Source organism: Mixophyes fleayi, chromosome 3 (assembly GCF_038048845.1).
Source record: "Mixophyes fleayi isolate aMixFle1 chromosome 3, aMixFle1.hap1, whole genome shotgun sequence".
NCBI lineage: Eukaryota > Metazoa > Chordata > Amphibia > Anura > Limnodynastidae > Mixophyes > Mixophyes fleayi.
Genome location: NC_134404.1, coordinates 139,612,285 through 139,635,075, shown reverse-complemented (window position 1 = coordinate 139,635,075; position 22,791 = coordinate 139,612,285). Strand labels below are relative to the sequence as shown.

Here is a 22,791-nt window from a genome sequence, read left to right as displayed (position 1 = left end):
TCAGTCCTTCTCCACCTAGTCCCAAGGGTCCCGAATCGGATCAAGAAATACAGACGACCGTGACACCACCTATTCACTGTAGCCTATTCTCCTCCCACTTGAAAGAACTCCCTCAGTATGTTCTATCAGCTCCAATCTCATGCCCACTCTTATCCCACTAGTTCCTACTGCCTCAGCATTGCCCTCTCCGTCTATTATTATTATTAATATTTATTTATAAGGCGCCACAAGGCATCCGCAGCGCCATACAGAGACAAACAAAATCACAATACAATGGGAGACAGCACAGTACAGTAAACACAGCAACTCAGTACGCTCAATGCACAGCTAGAGAGGGCGGGGAAGGGGGAGGGAGGATCCGCAAATGACGGGGCCCAAGAAGGAGGGCGCGGAAGAAAAGGGAGACCCCCAGGGGGGAGGAGGGAGCGAGAGTGGACGTGGGGTGGAGGACCCTCGAGGAGGAGGGCTAAGTAGCTGGAGAGCAGAGTTAGAAGTGGTGGAAACAGGAGGAGAGATGGCCCTGCTCAGAGGAGCGTACAATCTAAGTCTAGACAGTAAACTCCTACAAGCTGGGCCCACTATATTTCATATCTACACCACCTTGGACAACCTCATCTGTTCTTGTTATCTTTTTATATGCAAATAACTGAAAGACCTGGGGCCTGATTCATTAAGGAACTTAAATTAAGAAACTTCTTATTTCAGTCTCCTGGACAAAACCATGTTACAATGCAAGGGGTGAAAATGAGTTTTCTGTTTTGCACATAAGTTAAATACTGACTGTTTTTTCATGTAGCACACAAATATCAACTTTAAATGTCAGTGTACAAATAAGCTATCAAGAATAGTTGTCCTCCAAAGTAAAGATAAAACATGAATCAAAAATAAAGTAAAGTTTTAAAGGGTGTACTCTCATGGTTCGAAATGAAGACAATGAGTCATATTTGGGCAAGGCACTTATAGGATAAGCAAGTAGGAGAAACATGGATGACTACAGGTGCAGGCGTTACAGACCACCTCCACCTTCACATCTTTCCCCTCAGTAGCGCTTGTTCATGCCTCCATTCTGCTATTTAGTACTAATTTTAATGAAAAATAAATGTGTGATATAGATTACTGTGACTCTTTTAAAAAGCCAAGTGAAGCTGAATTTCCAAAACACAGGAACAAAAACTTTAGTGGGGTGTAAAGGACAACGGATTTGCCATATATTAGCTTGGAGAGGTCTGAACTCTTATTCAAGCTCTGAATGCTAATTTATGTATAGACTCCTGAAAATAATATTTGTGGAAACACTGAGTTCTAAACTCACCATTTCAGTGTTTTTTTATGAAAACTTGTGTATTATAATGTGTGCCAGGGTTTTATGATATGCTAGGTACAGAAAGGAGAGGATAGTTTTGTTTGAATAAAAGGTGCTGGTTAAGGAAAAGACACCAGGATCTTAATTTAGAACTCTTTTAAAATGCAGTTCCATTAGTCTCCCAGACAGGAAGAGAGAGGAGAGCTGCTGTAATGTGTGATCATGGGACCCTTTGACCAGGGCCGGATTAACCAGAGGTCTAACTGGGCTATAGCCCAGGGGCCTCGGGCATCCAGGAGGCCCTTCAAAGTCCTCAGCAGCATTATTGATCAGTCCGGGGGCGGGGGCGCCCCCAGCCCGATCAATGCTGCTGAGCACTGTCCCTGTAGTCCTCCGTCCCCGGTGCTCAGTAATCTGCTTACTGAGGAGATCTCGCGAGTGAACTCTCGTGAGATCTCCTCAGTAAGGAGCTTACAGCGCCCAGGGACAGAGGACTACAGTGACAGGTAAGCGCTTGGGGGGGGCCCTCACGGGGTACAGGGGGGCGGCGGGTGGCTCACATTGGGGGCCTCACGGGGGAATGGAGGCGCCCTTAGCCCAGGGGCCTCCATTCCCTTAATCCGGCCCTGCCTTTGACTTATAATTTACAGAAAGGGGTATATTATCCTATATATTATATTTTTAGTTTATCATTAAATTAATCTATTTTATACTTCAAAGTAGTACAGTATTTAAAATAAGGGAAATTATTAATTACAAGCTCAAACATGGGTTTTGAAGTTTGTTCACAGACATAATTTGTTTCTGCACAGAAATGTTTAAGAACCTCTATACTGGCGGTGAATAGGTGAATGCTTTATCCTATGTTTTAATGTTTGTTTTCACAGTAACAAATTTTTTTCTATCACATTCCATACAGGAGCCCTGGCCTGTACCAAATCTCATTTATTCAATCAAGGATCCACATAAGGTTAGAAATGTTGTTCATTAATAATTTCCATATAGCACTTAAGGTTGTATTTCAACATAAATATTTGCATATTTATTTGCATATTTTCACCATGTCAGTGATTTAAACAGCTGACATTTCAAACCCTAATGGCTAAGAGACTGCAGAAAATAATTTGAAAAGACCATCTGGTCAACAGATGATTAATTACTAAATGAAATATAAAGTATAATATTTTACATATTTTATCTAGACTTCAAGACCCATATGTAAATTTTAGTTCATCTGAGTAAAGCAACCAAATTAATATACTATTTATTGTGACCTATTATAGGGAGGAAATAGACACTATACTAATTACATACAGTGTATGTCACTGTTCATATTCAAAGTTGTGTTATGTCATGTAACATTATGATACTTAGTTATGCTGCCTCACCCTAATATACACATTTCATCATCATCGTCACCACCTATTTATGTAGCGCCACTGATTCCGCAGCGCTTTACAGAGAACTCGCTCACATCAGTCCCTGCCCCATCTAACCCTGGAATGTACACATTTCACTCTGTTTTCATCACAAGTCTCTGAAGGCTGCTCTCACCTAAGCATTAACTGTCCCACAATGCCTTGCTCCAGTGCCTGGAGTTTCTCTGCTTAGTCAGAGACTGTATGCCAGCATCAATCCAGCTGAGAGGGCAGACAGGAAAAGGAGGTTTTCAATAATAATGCTTGGGTGAAACGTTAATTTAAAGCAAAAATAAGTAAAAAGGCAATAATACTATGGCATTCAGTCTGCATGGACACATAAAATTTACACTAAAATCTCAAATAGAAGAATTTAACATAAATACAGGACAACTATTTAAATTGAATGCATGTATGTATGTCCCTGAAGTCAACTAAATATATATATATATATATATATATATATATATATATATATATATATATATATATATAATCAGGGGCAAACGCAGGATTTGTAGAGGGAGGTTTCCACACCACGCCACCAGTGGGCGTGACCAGCATGCATGGGGGCGTGGCTATAATATTAGACAGTGCTTGGCTGCTCTCCAACTCTTCCTATCCCTATAATATACATGGGCAATGCTGCATGCACCGTGTTAAGCGGGGGCAGGGACCAGCCAGCTCAATTATACAGTGCCACAGGCTTTGAGGGGAGTTTCCGGGCACTAGGAAACCCCCCTCGGTTTGCCTATGTTTATATATATATATATACTTTAAAGTGTATGTTTGCTTAGGAACTGTGCAGCATTTAAGTTGACATTAGTGGTCTATTTAACTAGACTCAGCGATACGGAAGATTTTCTATAGATGCACATCGCAGTAATAGAAAACCTTTTTTTTTTTGCCCGATTTGACATTACAGTCTTTTTTCTCGCACTGCCCAGCAATGTGACCTCATATTAAATAATGACAAATGCTCCTGACTTTATTTACATTTTTTTTACCCTATTATATATCAATTGTTGATATATTAATAGCACTTTATAATTTTAGTTACAGAATGCCCATGTCACTTATCACTGATGTTTTGTAAAAGAAAAAAAGGAAAAAAGTTTTTGTGATCTGCTTTATTTGTAATAGTCACCATTTTACAAGTCATATCCTTAGCATAATAGGCATAGATGTTCCCTAATACAAATCCTTTACAAAATAAATATAATTTTATTCTTATACATAAAAAGGACTTAACTCGTAAAAGTAAGTAAATAAAAGTAAAATTCATTGGGACTCCATTGCCTAATTATTACTACTTTGTAACCAGTGGCGGATCCAGGGGGGGGACGATCGGGGCGATCGCCCCCCCTAGCAGGGGCTTGCTGCCGGCGGCTGCACACTATGTGCAGATCCGTTCAGCAGAGAGAGTTAGGGAGAGAGTCCTGCCCAACTGCTCTGATTGGCACAATCAGAGCAGCCGGGCAGGACTCTCTCCCTAACTCTCTCTGCTGAACAGATCTGCACATAGTGTGCAGCCGTCAGCAGCCTTAGGTGTCAAAAAGGGGGCGGGGCTAAATCGCCCCCCCTAAATCGCCCCCGGTACAATTAACTTCTGGATCCGCCCCTGTTTGTAACAAACATCATGCAGCAATATAAACCTCTGCGACAGTGTGTGCAAACGTGGGGTTATGGGTAATTGACGTCAACATTGACGTCATACCCGGAAGTGGAGCCAGCGAGCGGTGGTGCCGCTAGCGCTCTGATACTACTGACTGTGTGTTTATTGTTTTGAAATTCACTAAGCGCCTGATACATATTTAGCTAGGGAATCTATGGCATGCGTTATAGCAGATAATACACTTACATTGATGGTACTATACATGTCCATTCTATCAATGCTGTTATTAGCCATGGACTTCTAATACAAACACTATGGTATATACCGATCTGTGATATTTCTTTTACCCTGGTTTTTTTTGCCAATCTCCATTAATAATTATCACCTATTATGGGGCTGACATTTTAGGATATCCCTGGCAAGAGCGCTTTACACATATCTTAGCCAGGTAATCTATGGCATTTGCCACAGTCATTTGGGGCGCCTATACCAGATTATTATATACGATTAACCCTGTCCTACTATCAGATATGGACATCTAGAGAAACATTATGACACATAATTGTTTGGGGTATTTTTCATCCAAAGTATTCTGTTTTGATGATCTTGACCAATAAATATCACTATATTGGCACTGATTTATTAATACCTACATTCATCCCCATCAATTTATATGTGCTATATATGCTCCTAGTTATGTGATTTAATTCAACATCACATATACCTTAATTAGTTTTCTCACCTGTCCATAAACATATTATCTACTTATGGCCTTTTAGGTGACCACTGTTTTGGTAATTGATCGTTTTATTGTATTATCATATTACCTGGCTCCACTATCCTTAATTTTAATACACATTGCTCTATTTTCTTTTCACCATATTCTATATTCCTTTTTTTTAATATTTCACTTTTTTACCAATGAGGTTGTATACCATCATCTAGATGGATATGTTTTCTATTATCAATAATAAAGGCTTTTGCCCATAACTATTTAGTGGTAATTATTGAGTTACCCTTCAATGTGGATAGGAGTGCTTCCAAATCCTTTCTTTTTCTGATCCCTTTTCATGTTCTATTATGGTAGGGAGCACCCCCTCATTTATGTAGACCGTGATTTCTATATACTTTGAGGCATACCCTAGCTCTGTGCAGGACATTATACAATTTTTGAGTGTGTGCAAACGTGCAATTTCCAATAACCTGGCTTAATTTTGACACTCTTCAATACATCAACACTATTTGGAGGTATTAACATTGTAACGTGTAAATTTTATAAGAGACAATCTGTGAGAAAATCCTTTATTGATTATTAATTAGAGAGCAGATCTCACATATATATTTAATAGTTTGCTATCACCAATCTGCTAAGCATAGCATGCACTTATAAAGCAACTTCCAAAACATACATACTATCCTGAGAAGCGTTTCAGTTCACAAATAGCAGTGATGCACCAGCAGTGCAGGTATTACAACAGAAGATCACCTAGGGCTAGATTTACTAAACTGTGGGTTTGAAAAAGTGGGGATTCTAGCTATCATTTTGTGGAATGTACTAAATAAATGATAACTAGAATCTGATTGGTTGCTATAGGCAACATCTCCATTTTTTCAAACCCACAGTTTACTAAATCTAGCCCCTAAATTCACTTCATTGTAAAATAGGGCATACAGATGAGTCCTACCAATGTGCAGATCAGAATAGTTATTTGGAAAATATATTTGCAACGGTTTATCTTTAGAACTGTATCATATTAAATTCTTTGTAGTATTTAGTACAATAGGAATTTCTGCCAAAACAAGATTATAGGTGAAAATATGAGTAAATATAGTTGTTCCTAACAAACTAATATTTATGAAGTGTCCAAAATAAATGGTAACATGTGGCATATGATATGTGTGTTTCGTATGGAGACCACACCACGTCTCCATCATCATATGTATATATACACTTATCTTTAGAGTGAATCCAAAAAACGTGAGGTGAAATTATGTTGCCCATGTTGATTCAGTACAGAATAGTCTCAGAAAATATATATTATGACAGAACAGATAGTAAGAAGCAGATAGATTGATGGAGATGACATATTACTATTGACATGCTTGTTTGGAAGCTTGCTTGCTGTTGCTGGACACTTCTGCACCATACTGTAACAATAGTCTAAACCAGTGGTTCCCAAACTTTTGCAGTTCGCGGCACCCTTAGAGGCTCCAAATTTTTTCAAGGCACCCCTCCAAAATAATTACTGAGCAGTCCTGTTTTAGAAGTAGTTGGGTCAAAAGTATTTAGGTCAATACAGAAATACTTATTTAGTTGTATGCAAAAATGCCCCTCTGCATCCAGACACTCTGCCCCCTCTGCATCCAGGCACACTGTCCCCTCTGCATCCAGGCACACTGCCCCCTCTGCATCCAGGCACACTGCCCTCTCTCACATTGCCCCCTCTGCCCTCTGTCCCCTCCTCTGCCCTCTGTCACGCTGTCCCCCTCCTCTGCCCTCTGTCCCCCTCCTCTGCCCTCTCTCACGCTGTCACCCTCCTCTGCCCTCTCTCACGCTGTCCCCCTCCTCTGCCCTCTCTCACGCTGTCCCCCTCCTCTGCCCTCTCTCACGCTGTCACCCTCCTCTGCCCTCTCTCACGCCATCTGCCCTCCTCCTCTGCTCTCTGCCCCCCTCCTCTGCTCTCTGTCCCCCTCCTCTGTCATCTGCCCTCCTCCTCTGCCATCTGCCCTCCTCCTCTGCCATCTGTCCCCCTCCTCTGCTCTCTGTCCCCCTCCTCTGCCATCTGCCCTCCTCCTCTGCTCTCTGTCCCCCTCCTCTGCCATCTGTCCCCCTCCTCTGCTGTCTGTCCCAATCCTCTGCCATCTGCCCTCCTCCTCTGCTCTCTGTCCCCCTCCTCTGCCATCTGTCCCCCTTCTCTGCCATACGCCCTCCTCCTCTGCTCTCTGTCCCCCTCCTCTGCCATCTGTCCTCCTCCTCTGCTCTCTGTCCCCCTCCTCTGCCATCTGCCCCCCTCCTCTGCTCTCTGTCCCCCTCCTCTGCCATCTGCCCTCCTCCTCTGCTCTCTGTCCCCCTCTTCTGCCATCTGCCCTCCTCCTCTGCTCTCTGTCCCCCTCCTCTGCCATCTGCCCTCCTCCTCTGCTCTCTGTCCCACTCCTCTGCTCTCTGTCCCCCTCCTCTGCCATCTGCCCCCCTCCTCTGCTCTCTGTCCCCCTCCTCTGCCCCACGCCAGGCGCCAGCTATAGAAAAAAGAAAGCAAACAGAAACTTACCAATCCGCGCGGCGCTAGGATCCTGCAGCCTCCTCTCTCGCGCAGCTGTCACTGACGTCCAAGCGGGAGAGAGGAGGCTGCAGGGTCCTAGCGCCGCGCGGATTGGTAAGTTTCTGTTTGCTTTCTTTTTTCTAGGGCTGGCCCACGGCACCCCAGTGATAGCGCCGCGGCATCCCTGGGAGCCGCGGCGCACATTTTGGGAACCGCCGGTCTAAACCAAAAAGTCTTAAGAAAATCACAGTACCCTATTAACATGCAAATATTAAATAAAAAAAACAAAATAAAAATAAAAACTTTGAAACATTAGTACTACTTCCTTGCCTCGCCAAAATACATTTTTCATCTTTTACTAATGGAAATATTTGATATAAGTAAAAATGTACAAAATACATCACATGTATAAAATGCATTTAAAAAACAACTTGAAACATATCAAATCACCATCCGTGCCTAACCATAATTACTATGATCACTTTTTTTTTTACGCACAGATTTGAAAAACTAAACAGAAAATAATGAAACTTGTGGTCCTGAGAATACCACATGTGGGACCAGGAGATCTTACAATATAACAAGTCACCAGAATGTAAAGCAGTAAATAGATTTCATTACTACAGTCCCAGTACCATGTCTCTGTCTTTAACTTCTTTTCTAACATTGTACTCTCTCGCTGACCTCAAGTCTCCCATGTATGACATACACTTCTCTAGTGTTAAATGAACGTGATATGCTGCCATCAGCAATACACACTTCCCAACTGTTTATTCATATGCACAGGATTTTTATTTTTTTTACACTTAGAAGAAATAAGGTTGTATTCTCCACAACGTTCATTTAAGCAGCAGTCAGTTTTCATTCATCACCCAGGAGGAAAATTATTATATGAAAACAAGTGGAAGAATACCGTGGAGAGATTAAAACCACAGTGATCACACGTTGCATACTTGGTAGATTCTCTTAATAAAATGCATTATTTTTATAGTGCAATAAACATGTCCAAACCTTTTATTTCTAGCTGAGAAATCTATTGCTAAGTGAAAAGATGAATAAAAGCCTTTCTGTACCTGTGTTTCTGTCGGGCAAAATACAGCAATGCTTCTGTAGAATCCCAGGCAAAACCTTAATGGAAGAAAGAAGACTATTAGAATAATGACAAGACTAAAGTCATAAAAAGCCAAAATCGTATAAAAAATAACAATGTATTATTATGTCATAAATGTCCTACTATTAATAACACTGAAATGACAGATTTATACATACACAAAAAGGCTGGATAAATTCAGCAACCATAAAACATGACTTTCATTAAGGCAATCCATCTTCACAATTTCTCAAAGCCAAAAAGACTCAATAAAAGAAAAAAAAAATGTTTTTATGAAGGTTTCCTACTCACAACTCTTTTAGAGGACTCGCCCATCTTTTTGACCCAGCTCCCCTTGAACCCTCCCTACTTTCAATGAGTCCCTATTTTGGGTCTGATGTCTGATGTATAGAGTTGTGTGATGTATCAAATGACTTCCAAAATTGTTAGCATTACTTATAAATATATATCACCCATCTTGTTTATTCCTTTATGGCATCAATAGCTGTAAGCAGTGTTTTATGATAAATTTGTATCCAAAAATGTGCCATGGTGCATATGTCTTATAGTGTATGTACGAATGTGTGTTTTTAAAAAGACATATTAGGTGACTCTCTTTGACCATTTAAAATGTTTGGTGGTATGGAATAGGGCTTGCCAGGTACAATAGACTCTGGCACTCCTCACACGTGTCAAGAAAAATTAGGTGCATCACATTCACTCTGTATTAGTGGTCGAAGTGGAAATTTAGAAGTAGCGTTATGGAAAATGTAAGTGAATGGAATTGTTAGTTTTACAATGAAGGCATAGGAGAGGTGGTGGTATTGCTTACCCCCGTATACACCCCCATTGTTCTGATTAAACCCTGCTCCAACTGTAGTCATTTTACAGTTTCTTTTCATCTTGTCATATAATACATAATGGCTCCCTACAAATGTCTACAATATTTTAATAAATAGGCACCAGAAGAAAGGTTGGCTTTGGCAGACAACATTTTGGTACTGCAGATTTTTATACTTTTTTTATCTTAAATTTCCAAAGCTATAAAGATATTTATTAAAATATAAGTTTTCTCTGTCATCAAAACTGAGTTAGCAATTATTGCAGTGGTCAAAGTGCTTTGTTCAAGAATTTAAACATTTTAAGGGTGCACCCATCCTCTTGCTCAGTCAGTATCCTTGTGACCTAAGTTTTGCCTTCATGTGAATTAGGATAAAAGCATTAGACAGTAATCTAGATGGACAGTTGCACCTTAAAACTTTGTATACAACAGTTGGTAATGTAAAAAAAAAAAAAGATGATTATACAGTAAACTGTTTAATATCCAAATGAAGATACAATGCAACTAGGAGATATTCTGCATGACACAGTAGTTCTGGGTAATGAGCCATTCTCTGCTACAAAGTGATACTTTGACACAATATAGCACAATATCCATTTGCTTGACATTTGTTTTGCTTGCACTTGTTTACAGTTAAGGAATTACATAAAATGTACTCTATAATATTCTGTACGTTAAAATGTACTTTATAATATTCTGTACGTAAGAGCTGAAGTACTGACACCTAGGGGTAAATGTATCAAGCTGAGAGTTTTCCAGCGGATTTGAAAAACCAATCAGATTCTAGCTATCATTTATTTAGTACATTCTACAAAATGAAAGCTAGAATCTGATTGGTTGCTATAGACAACATCTCCAATTTTCAAACCTGCTGGAAAACTCTCAGCTTGATACATTTACCCCCTAGTGGGGGATTAACGCTATGATTTGTTGCAAAACTAGGATACACAATATGGAGATTTCAAATTTCTCTACTCTTGGATTAGTAAATTTATGAAACAAATTGCACAAACTAATATTTTATACCACCGTTTTTCATAAAATTCTGAACATTTACTTCCTGGTAAAAAAATTGGCATCTATTATATTAACTCACCAGAAAATAATAAAACAATTCCAGTATGTAGTATATTCCTTGTTAATCATTACTCTACATCAAGCTATGAAAATAAATCATGAGGCTGACAGATTGCTTTCTTTAATTTCACAAATGTGGTTTTGACTGGGTGTATTACTAGGGCTCCTATCTAGCAGGGGCTGGCTGGGCTGGGGGCAGGGGGCATCTGTCTCCCTGGGCCAGTCCCATAGTGGACTATCTTGGGCTGGGTCACTGAACCACCTGCATTTTTTTACTTTAACATATTCCTAATAGGCAGGCGAGTTGAGTCTTGCCATAGGCTACATTTTCCAGCCATCCCCTGCCATACAGGTTGCAAATGTGGTATTTAGCTTGATCAGTCCATTAAAGCAGACCACTTGTTAGCGTTAATATGTAAAGTGAAGTAAAACAAATATATGGAGCAGTTTTTCCTAATTCTGTTAATGGTATTAAAGTCCAATAAAGTTAAAGTTTCAGGAGAAAGAAACATATTGAATGTTAGAATATGGGGTGTACATCTGGTTTAAACCAACAACATACATAGAGCAGAGGCAGTGATGTGGCTTCAGCTGCCTGTAATGGGGTTGAGAGATAATACCATACTTTCCTACTCTCTCTGAATTTCCGGGAGGCTCCTGAATTTCAGGGAGTCCTCCTGGACTCCTGGAAGAGCAGGCAAACCTCCTGGACCCTATAAAATGCCAAAAATTCTCTGCATTGAATAGCTGGGGGGGGCTTAATCACGTAATTAAGCCCCGCCCCCGCTATTCAATGCTAATTTTCTGCATTTTATAGTATGGGCGGGGCTATAGTGATGTGACCTATCCTCTGTCACATGATCTGTACTCCGATCTCCCGGAGAACAGATTTAAAAAGTAGGCATGTATGGATAATGCATTTTAACAGAGCTGCAATGGAATGTCAGGATAATGTATTTTATCTTCATGGTCCACATTTGAAAGTGTAAATATTGGTGTTTAGCAGCCCTTTAAAAAAGTTACATTTCAGATAACAGTGCTGCCTTTCTATGGTTTGGATGGAACTCTGCTTGTAGTCTTTGTTTGGATTGTGCACATTTGTGAACAGTAACATGCTCCATTTTATTTTATGTATACATATTTGTTACTTAGGATTTGTTCAGAAACAATCCAGCTGCAAAATACAAGAACAGCGGCAATCCAAGGACAACTTGACAACTTTATTTTTCTTGCTAGAATTTGTCATGTAATTAATCTATTATTATTATTATTATTATATTTTATTTATAAAGCCCTAACATAATTAACCATGCATTCTAGCTCCATGACATGGCAGATTACATTTAATGCAGATAAATGTGGGGTTATGCACCTACCCCATTATAATAAGTATGCTAATTACAATAGAATACATTTGAGGACACTGAGATAGGAAAGGACTTAGGAGGACTATCTGACAGAAAGCTGACAAGCAGCACACTACTATCAGACAGTGTCTCCAAAGGCAAATAAAATGCTGCAACATTGCCGGGAAAAAAATCAGATCGCAGATAAGCCAATACCGAATATTGGGTTATCCTATATTTGTAAAAGTTCTCAAGTTGCTAGTTGTATGGTTCAAGGTTTGTGACTCTGGTACCCAGATGTCTGCAGAACTGACTATTGTGTGGTTAAAAAGACGACTGGGATTTTAATTTCCATTAGAAGCTGCTGTTTATTAAAGAAAAAATATGGTAGTCTATTAAAATACAAGCTGGAAACTGTAATCTATCAGCAAGTGCAGTCAGTGAACCCAGTGAAGCACAAATTGCATTTTATTAATCCGCTCTGTTTTTATGTTTTGTAATATGTGAATATTATTTTCACATTGTGATTAATCTTTCTATAACATCACTTGTTATCCACAGGGAATGTATTCATAACAATTTGAGAGACAGGTAAAGCAATGTAAATAAAAGCTTTCAGTGGTAACCCTCATAAATCACTCTAGTAGCCTAAGGACTCTGAAAATACATGTTAAGAAGGGCTCTAAAGTGGCTTAAAGTATTTTCACATTATACTAGATAGAGAAAGAAAACTCTTTTCTGAATCACCATCTTTCCCAGAAAGATACAAGTTTTATTTGCATGGCTAAAAATGAACAGTGCTGAGTTAATTTGCGGGAGTCTTAATCCCATGGTAACCGGAGGTGGCCTGCTGTGCGGCACAAGGAAATTCAACATGCAGTATCAAATCTCCTCACTTCCATTTTATTTGATCAACAACTGAATTGTTCTCAGTATAGGATTGCTTTCATTACTCTCCTTATGTATTAAAGTTTTATTAAACTTTAGGAACAACTATTTAATAAGCATTATATCTGAATACATTTACCGTTTGATAGAAACTAATATGTTTGCATAGGAGAGATTTTATATATATATATATATATATATATATATATATATATATATATATATATATATATATATATATAAAGCCATTCTATTATCTACAGTGTTTTCTATAGACTGAAATTCTGATTGCAGAAAGTAGTATTTTAACAAGCACACTTGATACTACAGTACTAATTAATGAAAGCAATTAGCAGGAGCTGACAATACCAAGTCAGGTGAGGTAAACACAGGCCAGGCACTCCCATTGGGCAAGCTTAGACAGTTGCCTAGGGCGCCAGGGCTCTGGTGGGCGCCACAGAATTAAAATTACTTTAAAACTGTGCGCCGACCGCTGACCATACCTTCCACGGCCGCCGCATAGCTTCAGATAGATCCACGGGGCGGGGCTATGGATCACCACCGCCGCCCTCCCCTCCAACAGCTGATGGGGCGCTCAGTCTCCTCCCCCCACTCACTGACTGTCGGGTGTGACATCATCATCACGGCCCGACAGTGTCAGTGAGGGACGGGACCCAGCAGAGAGGAGCAGCTTTATGGATCCAAGTTAAGGTAAGGAAAGATGTGGGGGGTGGCAGATTTTGAAAGTGTGCCTAGGGCACCAAGGACCCTAGCACCGGCTCTGGGTAAGCATGGTCATTCCTAGGCTTTAGGTGCTCTCCGATGCCACCTATCCAGCAGCAGGTTGCTAGGCAACCCTAACGCTGCATCTCCAGCATATGGCGGTCTTTAATGATTGCTGGGGGGGCTTGTTTCTAAGAGGCTCTATGATTTTCTCCCTGGTCTTTATAGGGCAGGGAGATCATGGTCTCCCATCAAGTGATACCATTTTCTATGCAGCTGAATTTGCTGTTATTTAGCTCTGTCTCTTATTCTGTACTGACCTCTGACCCTTTGCGCACTGCTTGTACTGACTTCTGACTTGTTACCTGGATTTATCCCAGACGTCTGCCTGTATTGACTTGTTTCTGGTACTCTCTTGCCCGCAGTTTAGTGTAGTTCTATGTCAGCTAGCTATTGGATATATCTGCTATTGCCTCCTACCTATACTAACTTTACATTTAGATGTTTTCTGGCACTCCAGCAAGATAAATTCTGCGAGCATCCAAATACCAATGAACACATAGCACTCTATGGGAACAGTGGCTGCTAAAAGTGAAGACCTGGTCAAGACAGTACTAGGGGCTCATTAATCACAACGCTAGGTATAGGCAATGCAGAAGAAATCATTAAAAGTTCGTATTTTGCAGACTGTGTCTGAGATCAGTATCAAGAACAATAGAGCATGCAGAAGTGAGGACTTGATGATTCCAGACCCCGATTTGGCTGCAAGTTCTAATGTTACACTGCCATATATAAATATTCATGTGTCTTGCAGAAGTTTCAGGTAAAGTTTATGTCATCTACTCTTTAGGAACTTAAATTGGGTGTAGAAGCTACCATTGATGATAGCATGAATAGATGAGGACAGCCAATGCATGTCAAGAGTGGCAATTTTATGATCATTTTTAACCTTATAAAACTTAGATCTACAATTCTCGGCTTGTCTCCGTGTTGACCTCCTTTCTAATATATATCTAATTTCTAATATACGTCAAGTTTTATAATTGCATGTGAAGTTCAGTATTAAAGTAGATTTGCACTTTGGGTGATCCCACTTCTTTATCTACTGCTCTACCAGTGCCCACAACGTTTAATACTAATAGCAGTTGTACAATTTTGTTCCAGACAGGATGAAAAATGCAGCGTTCAGCAATGTTTAACAGACAGAATGGCTAATTCAAATGGGCCAGGGTGGTAATGGGGAAGTGAATTTGATATCTGATTGGACAGTTACCGCAGCAAAGCAATCAGGTAACACAATTATTGCACACCTTCTATCTTAGCCAAATGAATCAACCAACAAAGACCACTTCCTGTTTTAAATCATCTTATTTTTCCATTTGTAATAATATGAGCTGAATTAAATAGCTTATGTTAATAATAGCTTTAACTATTGCATTCACCCCACATAATTAATTCACCTTGAGTAATGAAAATGGAAGCACAGGCTCTTTATACGTGTGCTTAATATATTTTAATAAGAGGGTAGAGGGATTATTTCTTAGAATCTAGAAAACATTACAAAACTTTTAAATAGTTTTTTGAAGGTAGCTAATCAATTTTATATACAACAAGACTTGCATTCTAGGTCCTTATAAATTGCAAAAATAAAATAGTGGTTTTTTTTAAAAAAAAGCAAACAAACCTTGGGGTTTTTTATTGTTAGAAAGATCTGCATGAGGTTGCTATATTTCCCCATGAACCCCATTCCCCAATAACTAGCTCCACTGATGCTTTTCAGGGGCCAATAGGATGGAGACATGAATGTAAGTAGTAAGACAGTTGGCACTGCAGCTGACTGACCCCAATGTGAGAAATCTCTTTTCCTAGTAGCTGAAAAATAATTGCAAAATACAGCCTCTAATCCACAAGGCCATCAATCCAGCTGTAGACACTGTGTACTATGGTGTGTCTTTCATGTTAAGTACATAGAAACTATTGAAGGAAAATAATTTAAGCTTTATAAAAGCTCTGGATTTATGGAATCTAAGCTTACACATATGATTTAATAGAAAAATTACAAATTAATCTAGATCAGAAAAATGTATTAAAGTTACATAAGTTCAGTAACCTTTAAAACATGGACCAGGCCACTTCAGAAATAAAACATTTAATAACAGTAGCATGAGGTGCAATTACCACAGCTACATTGTACAATGATGACATTTCATAGCTCTCTAGATCTACAATCAAAATAGGTGCTAAAGATCAAACAAAGGGTAAGAGTTCCTGAAATACTGTAACATAAATTATGTATGTACAATATTACTAAATCACTATTTTCAAAAGGACGTATAATTGTAGCATTTCTACCTGCTTCTACAATAATCAAATAGTTTTATATTATAGTTCACATAGTAATTTAGAGGAACTAGATCTAAATTATAGATAAACCAATAAATAGGCTATAAAAAAAAATCTCTTTTTTATTCTCTTTTTCTCTTCCATGTGTTTTTTGTTCAAAAGGAGCCATACAGGACGAACATGTAGATCAATAAATCACATTTTCTTTAATTTTCTTTATTTATGTGAACTGTTTGTATCATCGAGGATTGAAGAATTCGAGCAGTTTGATATCACTATTATGTGAGTGTAAGCCTTACCAGTGCTGACAAAGAGAACAGATAGAAATACTAGCAGAACAAAGTAAAAAGATATAGCAAACTGTAGGGGTAGAGGAGAGCTGAGCTACCAGTGCACCCAAAGTGCTGATAGGTTCATTAAAGAAAGTGGGCAGAAATCAAGGGTTTCAGGCTAGTTGATAAGGAGGACTGCTGTCATCATCCCTAATTGTGGATTCAGATAAGTATATCTACAGTAGTCTCAAGCACATTCCAGCACAAGACTGTCCATTAAATTTGTGGTCAATACACAGGCTCCCTATAGGAGCAGTCACATTTGCCTGCCACTTTACATTGCTCCATACACACGTTTTAGATATATATTTGTTGGAGATTGTTTAATCACAGACTGAGCTCAATCCAAGTTATTGACCCCCTGTTAAGAGTACCAAAATAGACATTTGGAAGTCACGTTTACTTTACCATCCCAGCATATGTATGAGAATACAGGGGTAAGCACTCCCTTTCTAAAATGTGTTTTGCCTGCTGCTCCTATATTTTAAGAATAAACACCAGTAAATGTCAAGGAGCGCACTGGCTTAATATATTTACACTTAATTACTAATTAAATAAGTGTAGAAATGAAATGTAGATGGGAATAAATATAAGATAAATACTTGGGCTGCCTCCTAAAACTAATACTGGCGTAATACGTAATCAATGGCACACTCTCGGAAATTGAATTGTCATAGAAAAAGACAAAGATACAAACAAAAATAAAACGGCAATCAATGTTTATGGCTCTTTTGTAACGGGAGGTGTAATGGAGCGACAGCGATATCCAGTCCGGATAGTATAGCAAATAACCCAGGGCCTGATTAATTAAGGATCTTAACTTAAGAAACTTCTTATATCAGTCTCCTGGACAAAACCATGTTACAATGCAAGGGGTGCAAATTAGTATTTTGTTTTGCACACAAGTTAAATACTGACTGTTTTTTCATGTAGCACACAAATACTTGATAGCTTATTTGTACACTGAAATTTAAAGTTGATATTTGTGTGCTACATGAAAAAATAGTCAGTATTTAACTTATGTGCAAAACCGAATACTAATTTGCACCCCTTGCATTGTAACATGATTTTGTCCAGGAGACTGAAATAAGAAGTTTCTTAAGTTAAAATCCTTAATGAATCAGGCCCCCAGTTCTTACCCTAACACCGGCTGTTGCTGGACAATCTTTCTTCCTTCTTGTCAGGTGCATACGTCTGATAAAATAAAACAGATGATATGCGCACTGAACTAGATAGATATAGCCTTCTGTCCTGTACAAGCTGCTAGATTAAACAAGGTGATCCATACTTCCGATATTAGCAGGAAATGGACCGCACTTGGAACATGGAAGTTGCGTTCTCCCACAATGCCTTCTATGAAATCCGATACACAATACAACGCCTACACGTTTTGTCCTATATGTACTTTATTAAGGATGTGATCTGTTCCATGGGAGTTGTATAACCTGCTTCCTCAAAAAATGACAATAATTTAAAAACGATGAGTATTATATACTAAATTCGTAAATCTTCATCAGCTTCATAATCCTCCTCCAAAAGGGGATTATCTAATAGTGTGTAAGGCAGCGGTTTATAAAGTAAAAATCTAAATTGTTTGGAATGGTGAATAAAATCTTATTAAACACATTTTGTGTCAATGATTCCTGTTATAGTACAGTAGGATTATGTTTGTAAGTTACAGGGATACTTATCTTGTAAATCCCTCAAGGTACTGTGTAATATTATTATAGGACTGATCATTTGGAGTTACATACTTAAGAAGGACCCTAAATCAAAATCCACATTAAGTCCGAATGAAGATAAAGTCTTGCATTCATATATCCAATTTGTCTCCACTCTTGAAATACTTTTCATAAAGTCGCCTCCTCTCCAGAATGTGGCAACGGGCTCAATTCCCAGGAAGGCAAGAGACTTGGGATCTCCATCGCGTGTCGTGTAGAAATGATCTGAGACACTATAGGTTATTAACCCTTATCTGATATTCTAATAGTGTTCAGCGATCCGTATTTTGAGGGGTCTCTTAGTTCTTCCGATATATTGCAAGGTCACATGAGCACTCGAGCATATGTTTTATATATATATATATATATATATATATATATATATATATATATATATATATATCTATATACATACATATGTCATGGTGTTACTGGTATTAATTTTTACATAGATTAGTAAATCCAGAACGGAGACTTTTTCTCAAATCAGTTCCGGCAAGAATTCAATATTGCATTGGTTCTTGTTAATGTATTTTAAGAATTCTTCAAAGTTTTGTTTTTTACCCTCCCATATAAAGAATACATTATCTAGATACCTTTTCTTGCATTTTCAATTCTGTAGATGCAAATTGTTTGTCCTAATATGGTCAACCTCCCATTTGGGCATAAATAAATTTGCGTAACTCTGCGTGAAATGCGTTGCCATTGTGGTTCCCATGAGCTGGTTATAAAACTGCCCCTCATGCCAAAAGTAATTATACTGCAAAATGAATTCCATCATACTGATAATAAAATTAATATAGGAATTCTCCAGACTGGTATTTTGGCACAAATAATGTATAAATAATAAATTATGGGTACACCCATCCACGTGCTGTATACAGGTATATAGTGATCTTACATCACATGTCGCTAGGATGTAGGTGTCCATACATGGGGTATTGTTCAAGACCTAGAAGCTGGTAGTAGTGTCGTTGAGATGACTTCACTGTGTTTTTACCTGTTGCAGAAAAAAAGTTAATGTATCCAGATAGGTTTGATGGAATTGAATATATCCCGGATATAATTGGACATTCAGGTGGATTGGTAATACTCTTATGAATTTTAGGTAAATGGTAGATTACTGGAATGTTGTATATAATGGTAGAATACTAGAATTTGGTTTTTTTTTATACATAGGTAAATCAAACTCCTTGTTAGTGAGGATCTCTCTAAATAGGCAATTCTTGGAATTTGGCTGTAGGGTCACCGTTCAGTGTTTTATATGTATTTACTTAACTAATTTGATCTTCAGATAAGGAAAAGCTACTGATACTGTAGCTACCAAGGGATTTTCTGTTGTTGTTTTTTTTTGTTTCTTCTCTTACTTTTTCCTCCTCAAGTTCCTCTATTGTGATCCTGCCTTTCTTTTTCTCTTTATCCTTGCAGTGGCTTCTCAGATTGTCATCAAGGGATTTTCTGGTCCAAATAGGAATTCTATAAAAATCCTCTGACTCCAGGGATAGGATTCTTTTGGTATCTTTATTGTTTTTCATCTCTTTATTTATGTTATTCATCAGGGTTCCGGGGGTGATTTGCAATTGGTTATTGGCTTCCTGTTCTCCTTGAGAGGAGTTTCTAATTGTTTTTTTCTCTCTTGCTTATTTCTTTCTCGACGAGTAGCATAAATGTTTCTCATTATAAGGTTAATATATTCTACCTTTGCCCATTCCCTTTGGTATGGTGCCTGTGAGGGTTTTTCATATTTTTGTCTTGGTTGATTTCTTCCAGAGTTCGGCATTCCTGTCTTTTTATATTTTTTGCTGTATGTTAGTATTATCTCTCTTCTTTGAGAGGTCCTCATGTTTCTTTTCTTCCACATCTCTAAAGAATTTTTTCTGCTTTATGTTTATTATATCCTCCTCCAATTTTTCTCTTCTGTTATTTGTTACTTTAATTAATCTGTTGTAGTCCTCCATATATTTAATGGACTCAAATAGCTCTTCAGTGGGAATGATCTTTATTTTCATTAGTTTACCGACTGTTAAGTGCAGTAACATTACCAACTATTGTCATTGATTAGATAGGATTGTATTCAAATTGTTTAGTTAGGACTACTTTTAGATATTATTGATTTGCCTGTGGGTGCTGCGATTGACATTCTATTATATTTTACATTCTACATTATTAATGCCCTGTTTTTTGTCAATTGCCTTTTACCACCAATACACCATTTAATCTCTCTTTGATAATTGTGCTGTGGTGGTTTTTATGAAGTGTTCCTTGTGTATGTGGTTCTATAAATAAGCTTGGTGACCAGTATAAGGGATCTCCTGAATCGACCCCTGATAGGAGAATCTCTTCTGCATCCTTCAAAGCAACAGCAAAGATTCGGGAGGGAGGCAGAGTCACAGATGAAAGGATGAGACCACACTTACAAACAGTTCCACATATTATCACCAACCTGCTCACCATGATTGTTCGGCAGGTATTTTTGCACCCACTGTAGTATGTACATGGGTATGTACCCAGGTAAAGTTAATTCATGTGAAAGGATTCACTATCTTCATAAACATCCATCATTGTGTGTACTTGTGTGATAAGTGAAATATGATTTCTCTGAAATATACGTTACTATGTGTATATACAGCTATACACTTTTATGGAAAGAAAAAGGGGCAATCAACAATAACAACAATACAGATTATAAATTAAATTGACTGTTAAAAGGCATCTGCTTATCTACCAAATTTACAGACTTTGCTCCTTGGATTCCTTTTCCTTGATGAGCATTGTCCTTGAATCATGATTCATTACAGCTTCTGCATGCACACACACAATAGATTTGCTTATTTAAAAATAGTCAATGGATTTTGTTCTAATGAGTTCTACTCCATTACTGGAATGTAATTCACCAGGGACAGATTTAGTTATTGTGGATTACCGCTGGGAGTACTACATTGTATACATATAAATTTGGAGACAAACAATTAAAACATTAATTTTGATTCGACAGGAAGAATGTTGAGTTGGATTTTGTTCAGCAATTATAAGTATAGCACAATGGGACAATTCCTGTAATGAAAAAAAATTGGCATGCTAAATATATTTACTTCCAAACAGAAGCATACATCTCAGACACTTGCAGTCTCAAAGGCTGTGACACATTTAACTGTATCTCGCAGGGGCGCCCTTAGGGTGGGTTTCCAGTTGCCCAGAGACCTCCTTCTTACACTTGAACCACCACAGCTCTGTGGTTAAGAATGAGGAGGTGGCTCCTAGGAACTTCCTCCACCTGTCTGCATAAATGAATAAAATATATATATATATATATATATATATATATATATATTGTAGTATACTCAGGGGAACAGCAGCAGAAAAGACACACGAGTCTAGGAGTTTCTGGATACAGCCATTGCCAGTTTATTCACTAGCTTGAATAGAGGCACAAAACACAAATAAAATCCTAGCCATCTGGCTTCTAGCTAATACATTTATGGAGGCCCTCTCTCATGTGTAGGACCTCATGTCCCACACACACGCCAAACCACATGTAACTGTTGCTCCCTGCAACAGAGTATCTTGGGAGGCACTCTCCTCTCCCAGGTCTGAGATCCTGACTGCATATCACAGCTGCCTTCTTAAAGCACCTCATAGGTACATCCCTTAATCAGTCTGTTAGAGACTGATAAAACAGAAGACCCGGACTGGGCCTTATGTATACAATGCTGGAAGCCTGGGACACATACCTCTGTATCTAGGCTCCTTCCAGTGACTCTGTCACATATCCTCCCCCCTTTGTTTCAACCTACAGGTGGAACACTTGTAACCCTAAATGCTCCTCTAATTTTTCCCATAAACGTTTTAGCTTTATGCTTCAAACTGAGTGCAAGGGTATTGGTTACAAATCTTTTCCAACCCACAAGAACACCGGTTAGTGGGGAAACTGGGGTAGTTGCCAACTGACTTTTTAGACGGAGGTCTGGAAACCTGGCATTCACACTCAGGGCAGGATGACCACCAATCAAAGACATCTTTTCTAACCCCTGGCCAGAAGAACTTCTGTAAAACTTTATCTAGGGTTTTTCCTATCCCCTGATGCTTGTCAGTTGTCGAACCATGAGCCCAATCCAACACTGCTCTTCTATATAGTTTAGGAACTACCAACCGTTTAAATGACTGACACAATAGCCCCTGGGTTACCGTCATGTGGGGGTACGCCAATCTATTAGCAGGTTCTACTGGCTTCGTATTAATAATTCTCACACTTTCTCTGGCCCTTGCCAGGGTGGGATCTGTTAACTGCTTTAAGGCAAAAACATTTTTCCTTACATTAATCCCAGGTACACAATCAACAGGTTCAACCTGATTTCCCCCTTCACTAGGAGGTACAAAATCCTGTACTCTACTGCTACCCTTGTCATTTCCTGACTTACTCAGCACATTGGACAAATGAAACACATTTAACTTGGGGAACACTCCTGCTACCACTGTATCAGTAATATCACGCGAGGCTGGTCTATTTATTTTTGCAACCAAGTGGGTCTCCCATAGCTTCCAGAAGTGGGAAAAGTCTTCCCAATATTGCGTCAACTTTCAAACCAGGAACTAGACCGACAGTGACTACCCCAAAACCATACTGTGTTTTTATGTTTACTTCCGTGGTAACGGAATGCCGTGTATCCAGGTTACCCCAACATTTCCCTTTTTACATTTTAAAGGGCTCACTAACTCTGCTTTCACAAGGGAAACTGTACTGCCAGAATCTAGCAGAGCCTTTATCTTTAGCCTTTTACCTTCTATGATGACTTCACACATCAATATGTCAGCCTATTTGTCTGCGTCACAAGCT

General features: G+C 38.7%; 1 protein-coding gene across 1 annotated transcript in view; it reads right to left on the bottom strand.

Moving 5' to 3' along the window:
- The window catches only part of DLGAP2 (DLG associated protein 2), a 953,423-nt gene that overhangs the window by 763,901 nt on the left and 166,731 nt on the right, over nt 1-22,791 (bottom strand). The window contains exon 3 of the mRNA XM_075202469.1: nt 8,670-8,724. The gene's annotated coding sequence lies outside the window, so the exon portion shown is untranslated. The remainder of the gene's footprint in view (nt 1-8,669; nt 8,725-22,791) is intronic.